Consider the following 17111-nt stretch of genomic DNA (forward strand, 5'->3'; position numbering starts at 1 on the left):
ATAAAACAACATCTTGTTTTTTTCTGTTTTCTGACCAATATTGCCATTATTTTTCTATAAATTTAGCCACAGGCCTGTATTTGTTGCTTGTTGTTTTGTTTTTTCCAGTCATTTCCAGTTTCTATTGTAAAATTCACCAGTTTAGCCCACATTTTACAGATATTGTCATAGCAGTAAACTTAACATTACTCTGTGATTACTCAGCACACATGCCTACATTTAGGTTTCAAAATACTGGAGTTTTTTCGGCAGGGTGGTGAGAGGGTGAGGGGGAAAATATGGGAGAAACCCGTGGAAAACGTGAGTGTTGGCAGGTCTGCCTGAAAGAGTTGTCTGAATCTCCCAGTTTAACTACTAAGCACATCATATCGTCATTTCAAACTCATTACAATCTTAAAAAATCTGAATCTGAACCACCAGAATTTAAGAGCTACATGAATCATTCTGTCCTGTGAGTCTGGGAAGCTAACACTAACGTTAGCTAAAGCAGAAACAGTGTCTTACATACATACAGATAGAGTGTCCTCAATGAAGACATGATCAGATGTGATTTAACAGCAGTTTATCATTATCAACATATGTTAGCAACAATGCAGCTGTTATCAATAGATATAACACCACTGTTGAATGTCATGATTACATTTGAATGTAATATATCTTTAAAAAGGCTAGGCTGGTCAATTTTTCAATAGAAAATTAGCCACGTTTACGTCATCTTCACATCTTTTCTCTGACTGACTGGTTGAAAAAACCCCTCAATAACAAACAGCTGCATTGTTTTATCTCATTCTATTCATTCTAATAGACTGCAGGCCTGCAGCTAAGTTTATAGAAAATAGTCAGAATTTAAATTGCAATCACAATATTAGTCAGACAAATCACAATTAAATATTTTCCACAACTTGTTCAGCCAGAACCTGGTACAAAGTTGAACTAGCTGGCAGATCTTTCAGGGCTGCTAGAGGCTGTTTTCACAGCAATATTTCCATGTGATCTTTGTGCTAAACTGACAGTAGTTTTAAAAAACAAATGATTACAAAAACAGTTTATTGAGGACTCTGCGGTCAGTTGGGACTTTGTTCCCACATGCCATTGAGTCAGTCATTTCTGAAGTGCTGTTTAATGTGCAATGAGAGTGTCCAGGCTCATACCATATGTTTTTAGAAGTAAGACAACACTCACAAGCGTGATGAACTGCAAGCCAAGAATTTAGCTATTTGTTTGATAGGATTTCATTTCTGGCGTTAGCTTTTAATAGTAAAATTTGAGGACAAACCTTGAGCGTCGTCTCAGTGCCTGTTTTTCCATAGTTGAACGCCTCGTAAAAGTTAGTGATTGCCTCACACACATTATTGTACAACTAAGTGATGTTGTCTCAGAAAGATAAGAAAATACATTTGTGGTTTACTGATTGCTCTCTCTTAGCATCAGTTTAAAAATCAGTTTGTGAATGAGCTTCAGGTCTCATTAAGCTATCTAAACAATGCAGTTTTCCTGACTGTAAACTCTTTGGACGTGTTAAAGACTATTTTTACTTCAGCACATAGTTCACTGTATAACAAAGCCAAGATTTTCTTGATGGAGATTGTGGTTGAATTAGGAGCTAAATAAGCAAGCTGTAGTCAAATCATTGAATTTCGACCTCATGCTAAGATCTGAACACTCGCCCTGTACAACGCTGTCAATCTGATTGGAAACTTTGGAGTTGATGTTCAAACCAAAACTCGTGTAGCCCAAGCCGCAAGACAACACTGGAAGTCGGTATTTTTAGCGCAGCTGGAATTCGATTGTTTCAACAAAAATATTTCCAAGAGATTCTAAGAGGTTGAATCATTTTATCCAGTACAAAGACATGAACTTTGGCAGATCAACATATTAACTCAGTGATCGTGTTTCATGAACTTAAAAAGAAATGACATAATTGTGCAAGTAACGGATCAGATGCGTTGCAAAAGAAACACCAAATCAGAACAAAGTCAGCAGTGAAGATGATGTAACTATTGAATGCAGGCTCCGTTCTTGACAATATAGTGTGAGCTGAGTAAACACAGGCCTGTTTTTATTGAGGTACCAAGGGGCTGTTTACACTGCCTGTATAATAGCCAGTTAATAGCACAAAAGTACGAAGGAAATCGTTTTTTTGTTGGTAAATTTCAGACACCTTAATTTTATAGATCCAAACTCTAAGTATGGTACCATAAAACAGGATTTATAGACCATTTAATCGGTGATTAAAACCAAATAAGTTAATAGATTTTAATACTAATGATTCAGTTTGATCAAATGAATGCCTTAAAGCAATAATAGCTTTATAATGAGGCTTAGGCTGCATATGCTGTGATGAATTGCAGAGAAATGATTGTTGCAATGTTTGAGCCAGTATTGTCTGGGAGGTGGTCAAATGGGCACTTTAGTACTTTTCTAGTGGGTCACTGCTTCATCCAAGGAGGATAAACAGCACCGTTAGACTGCAGGAAATTATATTAAAATGACATATGAATTGCTAGTAGACATAAGAAATCAGAATTTTAAAGAGATCTGAGAATTCTATGAATGAAAAATACAGTGATTGAGAGAGTACACTTCTTTCATCACTGTGCAAATATTTTACCTGAAAGTTAGTTCACATGTATCCAGAAAACCGGACCATTTGTTGTAGTTCATATTTAGTGATGGCAGCTCTTAACTTACAGATACATTTTCATTATTAAAACTTTTACATTCAAAAGTGACATTATATTTACTTCTACTGTATGTAGTTCTAGTAATAATGACAAACTGGAAAGTCACATCTCACAATTAAAGGTGATATTTACATTTTGTCATTTGGCAGATGCTTTTATCTAAAGCAACTTACACGAGAGACAAGACAATCAAGCATTAGAGGACAGTGACTCAGAGAGAGACAAATTCTAAAGCAGACAGAAGTTTTTGTTGTTGTTTTAAAATTATTATTAAAGTGAGAAACTGCTGGAAGTAGACAAGTGCATAAGAAGTACTAAGTGCTAAAAGGTCAAAGCAGCTCAAGTGTTGAGGTCGTGGAAGATATTAGCATCTGACTTTGGTTGCTGAGCTAATGTTACGTTAGCTAAAGTTATAGTTTCACAGACTGACAGGAGAAGCTGCTTCTCAGCCTTGAATACTCCATATGTCCAAATGAAGATGATTAAATTATAGATGTGATACTCTTAGAGAGACTCAGACTGGTCTTTACTATACATTAGCGTTAGCCGTTCGGTCAGTACTCGACTGCTATCTAAGCTAGGAGGTGTGGGGCTGTAAAATGGCCTTCACAGGAAACTAATGCAAGATTTATGTAGGGACAGACTCCCCACTCAGTAAAAAGACAGTCCTTGCAATAGTTTTAAGTGTCAAAACATTACAAAATGGCTCTTCTTTCTGTGATAAACCATCTTTGGCCAAGTGTACAGTCATTTACAAGATAACAGCCAACACATTCATTATGATCCAGCTGACAAAATGACTGTTGATACAGCTGCTAACATGTAAAAATGAGAAGCCAGGTGACACTGATTGTACCCTTTATTTTAATGGTGACTATTGGGTACATGGATGTCACAATGACAGGACATTTAAGCGTCTGTTGTTTTATTTCTTCTTGTGGATAAATCAGCAATATTGAAAGTAAGAGAAATTAGAGAGAGACACTGAGGAACTGAGAAGCAGTGAGAGAAGGATAACAAGTGAAGATGGAAACCTGCAAAGTTTGCCAAATGGTCCGGTGTGGTTGAGAGCCAGTATAAAGTAGCTGTTTCCCCTGATGGTGCTGGGCTAGATTAGCGTCACATCACAGCCTCATGAGCCGTGACATAAGAATGCTTATGAAACTCACACACGCAACACATAGCAGTTGCTTCTGAATGAAACAGGAGACACAGTGAAATTACTGGAACCTCACGGATCCCCAGCCAGCGCAGAGAGCCCGAAATTCCCTCCTGATTGATTGATCGCTTTTTTGGTCTGTACATGACAGTGTGTGTGTATGTGTATATGCATGTGTGTGTGTGTGTGTGCTGTTATTTAAGAGCATTGAGATTTAAACAACAGCATTTTGAAAATTCAGCTGTTTCCCATTCAGTCGAGTAACAAGGGCTAAGCTAAATCTTCTGGAATCCAAAGACGGCCTGAACAAACATGAACACACACAGATGAACAAACTCTGTGCTGCCTAGATACTGTAAGTGATGAAGGGAATGAAGAGAACAAAGCCGGGTGTCAAGTATACCTCTGGCTCCAAACATAACCAACTACAGAGAGCGAGTATGAGGCCACTCAAATCTTTTAAGTAAAGAAATGGAAAGGCATTGAGTCCTGTGTGCCATATCGTCTTTAGGTAAAAGTAGACAACTATTATTATTATACTACTATATAGAAATAAAATAAACTGTTGACTGATGTCTGGCGTTCATTGCATCTACAGGTCTTTGCCTTTTTCCAGAGAAAATCTACGACTACAAGTGCATTTCCAACCACCTGTTTTTATGCACATTTTCAATTTGTGCATAGAAAAAAATCTGAATGGTAATGCGGAAAGTTAAAAAAAAAAAGAAACATGAAATTGTGCAAGAAATACTTTTTGCACTTGGCTGGGAAACGTTAATGTATCAATAAACTCAAAAACAACTTTTTGCGACAAAAGTGCAATGAAAAACAGATTTTGCAAATAAAATCATGACATATATGAGGCATATGGGATTTAAACGTCCACTGAAGAGAAATAAGCGTCAGATCTGTGAGGGCGATGAGGACAGTAAATGTTCCTCAATTTAATACATCAAAGAAATATAAATGTCATGTTTTCCACATTTTTGTTTGAAGTTTGACTGCCACTCTTTTAATTACATCATGTCGTTACGTCCTCTTCTTCTGCAATGGTTTTATGGCACAGACTGGAGAATTAGTGCCAACAATTGTTTATTATGAACCAACTCCAATATTCACATAACAGTAGTGGATGGGAATGTGAATTAATTCACAATTTTTCTTTTGTCGATTTTCTGGAAATTCAGTTATAATTTGAGCTGCATCCGATGGAAACCTGGCTATTGCCGCCTGCTCCATAACGCACAAGGAACAAAGCTCATTCCAACATCATCATGCTCTCCATCAAGACATAACAAAACAGTAAAAGCTGCTCATTAAGAATCAGTATCACATTGTAAATAGAGTAAATTACAAGTCCTGCATTCAAGACAAATAGCAGTACAGTGTACTCAGGTAAAAACTGTATCGTATCACCATTGTAAAGGGTTTTCAAGCTTTCAGATCATTTGAAGGATTGATTTGTTTATAGGTTCAATTATTTTATTCTTGAATGTGAATCTTTTTGTTCCGGCCAAAACACAGAATTCAGTAACTGTGAAAACTTTTGAGAAAATCCCCCAAAACAGAAGATAAATACATAATAAAAACCCACAAATTTCCACCCTGTGAGGTCAAAAAAACCTTGCATCCCGGGGCTCCCTGATGGCCTTGTGGTTTATGGCGCTGACTATGTAATTGCAATATCCCTGGTTCCCCATCACTGTCTTCCCTTATATTCCTGTCTGCTTCTACTGTCTACTCTCCAATAAAGTCATAAAATACTTTCAGGTGCTTCTTTACAAGTTGATAAAACCTTCAAAAATGTTTTAGTTTTTTTCCCACCTTTGTGCTGAGCACTGAGAAGGGAGTCAAGGGGAGCGGCTGTATCCTGTGCTGAAGTGTGGACTGTGTAATGAAAATGAAAGGCAGGTCGGCCTATACAAGGTGAAACCAAAGGCAGGATGTACAGTACAGTGTTTCCCTGCTCCGTTAAGAGTCATTATCAGGCAGCTGAACTGCAGTGAACCAAACCTCAGCAGCTGTTAAACAGGCGACAAGCTTCCTACTGCAAAGCTGTTTGTTTGCTTGTTCTTCCTTTTAGGAGAAGATGCAGTCTGAATCATCTCATGTGAACCACATTAAACTCTCTAATACAGACATACACTCTATGTGCATGCAATCGCTCACACACATGCTTCCCCTAGCACATATACACACACGCTGCGCAGATGGCCAAGAAATAGACACACACATGCTCACGCACACACAGAAAACAAATGTGGGACTGGGACACGGCCGGATTTATCACCAGTTTCCTGAGTGGACACCCAGGGGCATGGAAGTGAGCCCCGGCATACTGCATCCGAAAAAGGAAGAAAAAAAAAGGTCAAAACTATTCTGAGAAAGTGTGCCTACTAACAGGTGTTGGTACAAACGGCAATTCGGCAGCACAGAATAGTTGCATATTACTCAAAAACCTAAAGAGTAAAAGTAATTTGACCTGCATTTGCTTCATTGTTTAATAAGGCTGCTATACGAAGAGTAGGTGTTATATAGGATTTTTTTATATGCTCAAGACAAGATTTCAAGGCCGTTATGAATCAAGAGGAGAAAGGAGAAATACTAGAAAGAACTTGTGTTTCTGAGGCTAAGCTGAACACTAAAACACACACACACACACACACACACACACAGCCACTCCCAAGCACAGTCTGTGTACAGTTAGTACATTGATTGTTTGGAGGAGAATAAACACCAGCGGTTACATATGTGCAAATTTTTCTCTCTGCTTTCTATCTAAATGCAAAATCAACCAATTCAAAAAGATCATTTAATTTCAACAGAAGTTCCATGATCAGTAGATTTGCTTGCAGAGTTGAAGTAAATGTGAGTCCAACTTGGTGACCTTTGACATGCAAATTAATGCCATTGACCACTTGCGAACTGCTTTGACAGTGCTGATGTTTGAGGGAACAGAGACAACTAGAGATAGCACCATCCAATTTTATATGACCTTTCTCTGCTGGACAATTAAGTCCTCTACAAAGAGATATGGCATGGTCTGCGGTCAATCGAGGGACGGGAGTAGATGGTACAAATACAGGTCCTCCAATTAAAGCGACCAAATTCTTTGTTTGACCTTGTGACTCCAGAATGACGCATAGAAGCCATTTCTAATCTGGCGTCTCTATCCACATTGTGCAGGACAACATCAGTTGTCTGTGCTTTCCAAAACTATTAAAGATCACTGCTGAAAAATAATGATGTTTTATGATGTGACAACGCTGTGGTGAAGGGCTGGTTAGGTTTAGGTACAAAAACCACCTGGTTAGGTTTAGGGAAAGATCATGGTTTGGATTAAAAATGATCACTTTAAGGTTAGAGAAACATGAGGTGTGGGTTAAAGTTACTACTTTCTTTAAGCTAGGTGACTATGACTATGACAATAATAACTATGGGGTTCAGGTTAGGGGATGACACGCGACAGTCCACTGTTGGGTTATAAAAAAGGGTCAAAAAGCAAATAATACAGTTGCTTTAAATACATTTCACAAGCAAATATTTGAGTTGTGGATGAAACAAACATGTGATGTGAAAATTGTACAATCAATAAATTAAGAAGTTGAAAATCATGCCATGTATTTCAAGCACATGCAACTATTTTTTTGCAAAGACAGCTGTGCCTCACTTAAAAATAAGGATTTTCTTACAATACATTGAAACTGATAACGATCACTGTCCCAGTTCACCTTCTCTGTGATTCTACTCATCTGTATGTTTTAAGTTTGTCGTTGTTATTTTAAAACGTCTTCCTTTTTTCTTGAAATTTTGGAAGAATGTGCTCTTAACAAGGGGCCAGTGTCTGCACCTCACACCCTGAAATTTTTCTGGCCTCTTTAATTTTGTGCCTTGGCTTTGTATTTGAACGTTTGATCAGAGCTCTGTGTACAACATTGTGCTCATGTATTTTTGTGGATCATTTTTATTGGGAACAAATTATTTCTTTTTCCTGGAAATGAGGTGATTTGTTATGGGTCCACTTTTTGCTGAGACCCCTGTTAACCCACCAACTGTGTGCACACGAAACACACGCATGCACACAGACACACATGGATACAAGGACACACATGTACACACACAAATTTGTTCACTTTTAAAAAATGTAGTCAGGTTCATAAACATAAAAACTGGCGTTCTTTCACAGACATACTCTTAGACACCCAGAGGAATTTACTGTGAGGACCCCCCACTGCGCTCCAACTAGAAAAATAAAACCATTGAGTCATTTGCCTTCTTTGTCCACAGATTTTAAAAAGGTGTCAAATAGCTTGCATTACTATGTTTTCCTGCTGCAAGAGCCAGTGAGTTTAGTGCTGTCACAGCAAAACACTGAAAGGAAAAGGTTCATGACTCAGTGGCCCACAAAATCTCATCAAACTCTGAAACATACTTGGTGGTTAAAGTTGCCTCTATATACAGCTGATTTTAGCCACACTAGTTGCTATGGTAGATTATGATTCAGTCCAACATTTTGGTCCACAGTGAAATCCCTACAACTATAGCCATGAAATGTGATATGGACATTTATACACCAGTGATTACATTCAAATTCATCTTGCATTACCAACAGGTCAAACTTGTCCAACTCTTCGGTTCTTGATGGGATACCTCTCAGAATTCCTGTCGGCTAGCATGCTAAATGTTACAAGACAAATGTTTTCACATGTGCTAACAAGTAAAAAGCGCTGTCACTTTTCTGTGCTAATATTAGCATAGGTTTGAAGTATGTCCAAACAGAAGCTAACTGGTGCGCACCTAAAAATGAAAGCTTGTAAATCTTAGAGTTCTATTTTATTGCATAGTTATTCATTTACAGTAAAGAAAAATAACAAGCACAGATGTTTCAGCCTCATAAAATGTTATAGCTGATTATATTGAGCAATTAAAGCAAGATGAGGCAAAGCTTAGACTAATGAAAGCTGACAGTGTAGAACTGAACCTGACAAGCTGAGTCTGAGATGTCCATCTAAAAACGGCCACCGTACATAAGATAAACCCTTTTAATTTAGGGAACAACATAGCCGTTTATCTGACGCCACCTTTAGGTCAGTATTTTAGCCACACTATTGGGAGGCCATGCATGCAGCATGGCTCTTAGGATGGCAGTGTCACTTAGTCTTTCCACCCCTTTGGTCCAGACTAAAATATCTCAGCAATTGTTGGATTGATTACCATGAAATTTCACGCAGATATTAAATGTCCCGAGAGAATGAAATCTAGTGACTTTGTCAATCCAATGGCCTTTTCTGTAGTGCCAATGAGGTCAGAGTTTTATTCAGTGAAATATCTTGGCATGTACTGGATGGTTTGGTACAGACATTCATGGTTCCCCATTGATGAATTCTGCTGCTACCAGCAGGTTGACATGTTTGGTTTGGTTCAGAATTAAATCTCTCCACCACTGTTGGATGAATTCCCATGAAATCTGAGACAGTCACACAGCCATGTTCTCCACAGGATGAATTGTAATAACTTTGGTGATCTCCTGAGTTTTCATCTAGCGCCATCATCTCTTCAAAATTTTAATTTGTCCAATACTGTGGTTTATGACCAAATACCTGGAACTAACGACATTCCCATTAACAAATGGTGGCATGCTGACATGTTAAACTAAGACGCTAAAGTGCTAATGTAAACATCATCAGCACATCCAGGGCAACCAAGTGCCGGAGGGGGCACCAAAACAGCCTAATGATCATCATGATAATCATAATGATGAATTATTTAAATTTAAGATGAAGCACAACTACAATGGGCACCACTAGACAATTATAGGCAACACAAGATGTACATAATTGCTCGAAATATTAAAATTAATTATGGTGTCCCCTTCTTCATCTTCCTGTGGTTTGTTTGATTGTGCCAGACAAACTTAAGCCTGATGGTAATGCAACAGTTTCGGAAAGAATGGCCCCAAAAAGGCAACAGGAGTTGGGGGCAGAGAAGAGAAAAAAATATTTGTATTTATTTATATTAATTTATTTTAACAACAGTAGCAACATTTATATGTGTGTGTGTTTGTGTGTGCACACGCATGTGTGTGTCAGTGTCACAAGTGTTGGTTATATCCAGAGGGATGCCGAAGTGAAACTGTAACAGGGCAAATTAATGACCTCAGGTCTACTTATTTATTTTTTTTAATATAAGCAGATTGCAATTGGTGCATGTACAGTATTCTTTTTAATTTTATTAGGTTAACTACTTTTATGTCCATTGTTCAGAACACAAAGTTCTGGGCAACCAAGAAATTGGTTTCAAAACGTTTTATTGTCTGTTGGGCTTTCATTGTTTTATAATAGTTTTAAAGAGAGTATTGGGCCCCAGTTGTTGAATCGTGTTGATTCAAAATAAATATGGAAATCAAAACATATTCCATATCTAGATGTATTTCTTAAATTGATACCATCAGACCAGACACTTTCTGCAAAGCTGCATTCTTAATCATTTAACCTATGTTTTTCATCAGATAAGTCATGATCTGTCCCTCAGTCCCTCTCTGCAGCCAGTTCTCTCTTCCAACTCCCCAGACCTGCCATTCTCAAGTTGTCCACCAGATGCCCTCGGATTTTCTCCTCTTCCTATCTACACACCTGTTTCCACTCAGTAATTGTCTGCACCTGCTGCCCATTCCCTCATCAGCTCATCTCTACTTATACCAGTCCATTTCCTTTGTTCTAAGCCAGTTTGTCGAGGTGCTCCTATGGACTGTCACGTTCCAACCATCCTGATCTTGTGTGATCCTGGACTTTACCTGTTCTTGTCGTTCCGGTGGTTTGAAGCTTTTTGCCTGTTTATTACTTGCCTGCCTGCCTACCTTGCCCCTTTGAACTGGTTATCTGTTGTGGACTGCCTCCTGTTGCTACCTGTCTTTCGCGTCCCAATTCATGACAGTACCAACTGGCAAGACATGGGCCCAGCAGACAAACTTCACCAGATTACTTTTAATCTGTTGTGCTTTCACAATAACTGGAAGTACGCCTCCACCAGTAAGTAAGTAAGTAAACTTTATTTATAAAGAGCCTTTCAAAACTTGAGTTACAAGGTGCCGTACAATGTAAACAATTGAGAAAAAAATAGAAAGTTAAAAACAGGAAATGTCAATATTAAAAACCATAAAAGTACACAGAGGGCAAACACAGTGGTCAGATATTCAAACAATAAAAGCTACAGAGAGCGTAGTCACACATTACAGGACAAAACAAGTGAGTTCTTAACAGCTTCTTAAAACTACTGACCGACTCAGCATTTCTTATAACTAAGGGAAGAGGTGGGGAGTTTGTATAGCTGTATAGCTGTGTATCATCTGCATAGCAGTGATAAGCACTTAAATTGACTAATTAGGAAAGGGGGAGCATGTACAGGGAGAAAAGAATAGGACCAAGGATTGAACCTTGGGGTACACTACATGTTAGCCGAGCAGATGAGGAGAAATAATGATCAGTGGACACAAAAAATCTCCTGTCTGACAAAAAGGTCGCAAACCAGTCTAGGGCAGTCCCGGTTATACCTGCCCATTGCTGAAGCCTACTAAGGAGAATAGAGCGATCAGCAGTGTCGAAAGCTGCACTTAAGCAGCAACAGAACTGAACATTCCCCAGCATCAGCGTGCATTAAAATATCATTTGAAACCCTAAGCAGAACAGTAGTGAGGACAGAGAGGCAGCCTTATCTGGCATGCAGGGAGGTGACTTCAAGGCCTTGTTTAAGGAACTCGCTGCCTGGGTGGGTAGAGGACTTTTTCAAAACTCATGAATCCAAGCACACACCTCGGCCTGCACCTCAACCTGCATCTCGGCCTGCATTCCAGCCTGTTTCCTAGTCTGCTAGCTTTGGGTCTGTTAGCCTTCAGCCTGCACCCTGGACTACTCACAACCAGCCTGCTCTCCATTAGGTTTTGGTTTTGTGAGCCTACACCCTGCCTGTCCTGGGATGGCTAGCCTGCCTCCAGTCTATCCCCCTGTTCTGATCCTGCCTTCCCTGAACCTCAGGAGCTGAATATTGATCAGCATCATTGATGGAGCCACCCTGATGTCTAGTGGTCACCCTTTGAAGGGACTCACCTTGCCATCTTCACGGGGTACTGTGGAGTCTCAAAAAGGAGACATGGTCCCCAAGGCTCCTCATGCCACTGGCTCTCTCAGCAGCTCAATGCCACAGAATCCCCACTGCCCAGTGCCACTATTGGGCCCAGCCCTTTCCTGTGCTGCAGCAGCCCTCAGTTCCCATGCTGCAACAATCTCTTGTCCCTGCTGGGCTGCAGCAATCCCCTGTTCCTGAGCTGCTACAGTCCCCTATTCTTGAGCTTCAACAGTCCCCTGTTTCCGAGCTGCTGCAGTTCCCAGTGCCTGTGCTGTAGCAGTCCTCTGTTCCTGTGCTGCAGCAGTCTCCTGTGCCTGTGCTTTAGCAGCCTCTCGTTTCCCTGGCTCCTCCAGCTTACCTGCAAATCTCCCAGCTGCTTTGCTGTCAGACCCCCAGCTGTCGGTCACACCGCCAATGCCCTGCCAGACCCCCAGTTGTCGCCACACCTGCCTAAACCCTGCCAGACCCACAGCAGACGGCTAGCTCCACCAACTCCACCTGCCAGATGTTGAGCAGTCAGCCATCTCCACCGATCTCCTGCCAGACCTTCAGCAGTCGGCCACCAACGCCCTTCCAGATCTTCTGGTCTGTTCGTCCTTCTGGTTGTCCTCTAGAGCAACAACGGCCATCTGTCCTGCCTTGCGGTCACCCTCCCAAGCGACTACACCCATTGGTCCTGCCCTCAGGCCACTTGCCCCTGAACCCCCCCTTTACCCACCTTGCTCAGTGTTCCTAATCAGCTTGGTGGAACGTCATCTGTCCCTTGAGGGGGGGTTCTGTTACCGTCTGCTCCTCAGTCCCTCTCTTCAGCCACACTCATCCCCACTTGTCTGCATTTCTTTTCCCCAGCCATGTCCTCTTTTCCAACTCCCCATATCTGCCATTCTCAAGTGGTCCACCAGATGCCCTTGGATTTTCCCTCCTCTTCCCACCTACACACCTGTTTCCACTCAGTAATTGTCTGCACCTGCGGCCCATTCCCTCATCAGCTCTTCACTACTTATACTGGTCCATTTCCTTTGTTCTCTGCCAGTTTGTCAATGTTGCTTCTATGGACTCTCACATTACAGCCATCCTGACCCAGTCTGATCCTGGACTTAACCTGTTCTTGCCGTTCCTGTGGTTTGAACCTTTTTTGCCTGTTCATTACCTACCTGCGTTGCCCCTTTGAACTGGTTACCTGTTGTGGATTTCCTTCCTTTGCTATCTGTAAGCCTTTGTTTTTGCTTTTTTGCATTAAATTTCCTTCTCATTTCACATGCCTGGCTTGAGAGTCTGCATTTGGGTCCTCCATGTGTCTGTTCTGTCATCATTCATGACAGAAATAAGTTTGACTAGAGCTGACTAGATTGACTAAAATGTTCAATGTAATCTAATGGCAAAGAAACACTAAAATGTCAACAATTTTCTTGACTAAAACACTTTTGGTTTTCTTTTACTAAGATAAGACTAAAATGCCCAGACTTTTAGTCATCTAACAAAAACAGGATGAGGTTAACTAAAACAACAACTAACCACAAAACACAAAGCAATTACACTTAGGGCACCCAAATGGCAACTGACAACTGTTTCATCCATCAAACGATTTGTTTTTTCTGGTGTATAAAAACTAAAACCTCTTTTACATATACATACACCCATATTTAAATTAAACCAGGTTGTGTTTTCCATTGTCAGACAATAAAAAAGTCTGCAGTACCAAAGCCCCACACTACCTTTTCTCTATATCTGTCTCCATCTTTTATGACAGGTAGAGTTGAAAGCACATAACAGCCTCGCACAACACTCTTCAGTAGTCATTTACTCAGTCATTTACACACTATTCATACAATAAACATTAGCACCACCAGGATGGAAAAGTCACGTTGACCTGACAGCAGTCTCCCATTTCCATCGTCCCAGATCTGTTTGTAGGTACATAAGAAAGACAGCCCATGTTATCACAATATGTACGACCTGTGAGTCTTTTCTCCACACTGCATACAGGCTGACAGCCAATAGGTTTCTATGTTTGAAACCTGAGTTGGGTGTTTTGGCTTGAGACAATGAAAAGAGGTTGGTTACAAAGCAGTTATTAAGTGAGAGAGGCAGAGATATTTGAGTTAAGCTCTCTAAGGAGTTTCAGGCTGGGAATAAAGGATTTTCAGTCACATGGTACAAAAAGAGAAGTACAAAGGAGGGAGAGTGTTCGCCAACTTGTAATTTTCTGCTGTGAACTCAGGTGTAGAGCTGAAGGTGTAAGAGGATTATTGTTTATTTATTGTTCAGATTACTTAACAGAGTAACAGCAAGGTCACGTATCTTTAGCTTGTTTTTAGGAATCCTACTTTCTTCTCTTCTGATACAGAAAAATGTTCCTTGTGAACAACTGATGGAATTAAAGGAATGGTAACAAATAGGGGTGTAACGGTACACCAAGTTCATGGTACTGAACCGTGAACTTGGTGTACCACGGTTTCTGGGTCACGGTTCAGTACGATTTCAGTACAGCAGGAAAACAATAAATAAATAAAGGTAGAAAATAACATTTTGGTCTTTCATTTTGTAAAAATGTAAACATCCATCTATGGCTCATTGGTCGTAACTATTACTGAAACAGTTTAGTTGTGCTGCAGTGGAAAAAGAAAACAACCTTTCTGTTTCTTGGAAGGAGTCAGGACACCTGCTGACAGCTGTTTTATGCTGATTTATGGTCTAACTGTATATAAAGTAGTTGAAACTAGCTCCACCTCCAGCAGCTACAACAGTAACACGCTGCTCTAACACTGATGCTTCACTATTAATAATCTAATGATGTCACATACAATAATACATCACTCAGAGGAATCAAACCACTACTTTTACTTTCATACTTTTTAACTACACTTTTTTCTCCAGAACTGGTCTGTCTGAAATCAAATGGTTTTTCTCAATGGTTTCACTCAAAGGTGGAGTGAAAAACCAACCATCACAGAGACCGGAGGGGGATGGGGCGACACGGTATCATTTCACGGAGTGTATTCTATGTACAACTGTATGCACCGAACCGTAATGTGTGTACTGTGATGGTTCAGGATGAATATACGAACCATTACACCCCTAGTAACATGACGCTGTAACTACAAGGGCTGCAACTAACGATTATTTTCATTAGCAAGGTATCCATACAAATGTAGTGCAAATTTGCAGAAAACAGGGAAAAGAAAATGTGACTTGATGCACATTTCCAGCCACTACTGTTATATGAATATTAGGAGTTCACTTATCAAGATAAACAGTTGGTGGCGCTAATTCTCCAGTCGGTGCCATTAAACCATTGCAGACCTCAGGGCCAAATTGTTTTGCAATGTATCAAGATTGTTTTCGAATTGTTTGATGTTTCCAGTCAGATTTGTAAATGCTTAATTGAAAATGCATATTAAAATGAGTGGAAATGCACTTCTGACAGTTATTTTCTCAATTAGATGATTGATGAAATCTAAGAAAATAGTGGAAAATGCCTGTCACCATTTCTTTAAACCCAAGCTGACATCATTAAATTGCCATGCAGATATTTTTGGTTTTATTTGTTGAGGTTTTGAGATATCCACCCTCATATTTCTGCCGCCAGAAATAGAATTTAATTTGTGGTCTGTTCATTGAATTGAAAAATGTCAATTACAAAATTCAGAAACAATGTCCTGGTTACTCTAGAACCCACTGTGAAAAGTTTTCATTGGAACTACACTTTCATAAGACATAGTTCCTTTGAGATCTCTTCACGATGAGGTCCATGGGTCATCCAGAGCAACAGGGATATGGGATTAAATTTGTGTTATAATAACTGAACAAAATCTCATAAGGGACACTTCCTGGAAAGACGAGATGAAGTTGAGGTTTTTGAAAGTCATTTTTTTCAAAGTTGTGAGCACCAAAAGCAAAATCCCATTCACCTTTGTTTTACTGGGGTGAAGACAGAAATCTCATAGACATACTGTAAATGTGACAAATTAAAGGAAAAACAGGTACAGGCCCTCATGCTTGACCCCTACAGTGAGGGGACCCGGGGGCTCTGTTATGCTGTGGGGGGCATTTTGCTGGCATGGTTTGGGTCCACTTGTCCTCTTAGAGAGAACGGTCACTGCAAATCAATACAAAGTTGTTCTGAATGATCATCTTTATCCTATGATGAAACATTTCTATCCTGATGGGAGTGGTCTCTTTCAGGAGGACAATGCCCCCACCCATAGGGAATGAGGAGCCAGTGAATGGCTGGATGAGTATGAAAATGTTGTGAATCATATGCTATGGCCTTCGCAGTCACCAGATCTCAACCCTATTAAACACCTATGGGAGAATTTGGACCGATGTGTTAGACAGCACTCTCCATGACCATCATCAAAACACCAAATGAGGAAATATCTTTTGGAAGAATGGTGTTCATCCCTCCAGAAGACTTCAGACTTGTAGAGTCAATGCCAAGGTGCACTGAAGCTGTTCTGGTGCCATGTGGTGGCCCAAAACCTTACTAAGACACTTTATGCTAGTTTTTCCTTTAATTTATCACCTGTCTGCATATACACACTGTATATTTAGGCCACCGCTGCCCATGGCTTGCCCTTCCCTCATCACCACCACTGAGCAATGCCCTTAACCCCAACTGCTGCAGGGGAGCTGCTCAGTGGCTGGCAGATCAGACTGTGGCTGTACTGTGCTGTGTGACTGTGTGAATGTTATCAGCGTGTTCCTGCAAAAGAGAGCATTGCTCTCAGAGAAACTCCCCTGAATAAATAAAGGAAAAAAAAAAATCTATGCAGCCTTTGTGAAGCACTTTGTAACATTGATTTTGAAAAGTGCTCTATAAATAAAGATTATTATTATATCTCAGCATGGATAAAAAACCACGATTATGTGCATGACTTGAGGTGAGTCATAAAATATATTTGTTTTAAATCATTTGGATGGACAAACACTGTTAAGCTTGGTGACAGTAATTTAAGTAATTTGAAAACAGACACTGGGTCATGAAAGTATCTATAAATGTAAGAGGTAGAAGAAATTTCTCAGGACATAAATAATCATGTAATCCATCAGTTTATCTGAAAATGTAAAAGTGATATGAAGGTGGTCAGTGTTTATTCCTATAGTAAATACTGAAGTAGTACCGAATGCAATCATGCACCAAAGCC

The sequence above is a fragment of the Thunnus thynnus genome, chromosome 20 (assembly GCF_963924715.1).
Source record: "Thunnus thynnus chromosome 20, fThuThy2.1, whole genome shotgun sequence".
Lineage (NCBI taxonomy): Eukaryota > Metazoa > Chordata > Actinopteri > Scombriformes > Scombridae > Thunnus > Thunnus thynnus.